Below are 642 nucleotides of genomic sequence, written 5' to 3' on the forward strand. Positions count from 1 at the left end.
ACCAATCCAAATGGACATTTCAGATCTTTTAAATAACACTTACTAATTCTTGTTGGCTAGTCTACCCCCACAGAACTGTGTACGTTTTGCATATTCTGTTGAATCACTTTAGCATTAAATATCAACATTTTGTACCGGTACAATTCTTGAACGAACTACTAAAGCAGTTTACTGTAAAATGGATGAAAGTACTAAGGGAAGGTGGACAAACAAATGATTATTTTCACTGGTCATCCTGTCTGGCTAATGGCGGTCTGCAGGAAGGCATTTCTTGATCAGATATTTCAGGAAGACTGCCTAAAATACAGACTGTATCCACCGTTGTCAGTCATGAAGCTTAGTACAACTTCCAGAAAAGTGACAGATTTAGACCTCAGAACGAAAGATTTGAGATACAACTTGAAATTCAAAGAAAATTTCAGAAACATAATAAAACATATTCACTCCACATGTGATTTGTTAAAGCAACATACTGAAAACATCATTTATTTTATTTTATTTTATTTTACATTTGTTTACCGTGAAAGTCCGAATGGATATATGTCCATTTTCAGCAGAGGCCCGGGGAGAAAAGATCCAGTAAGCAAAGCATAAATACATTAGGAACAATAGAAACATTTAGAGATAAGTATAATATGCAGT

This window comes from Protopterus annectens, chromosome 1.part1 (genome assembly GCF_019279795.1).
Source record: "Protopterus annectens isolate FY-2018-M chromosome 1.part1, PAN1.0, whole genome shotgun sequence".
NCBI classification, from domain to species: Eukaryota; Metazoa; Chordata; order Ceratodontiformes; family Protopteridae; genus Protopterus; species Protopterus annectens.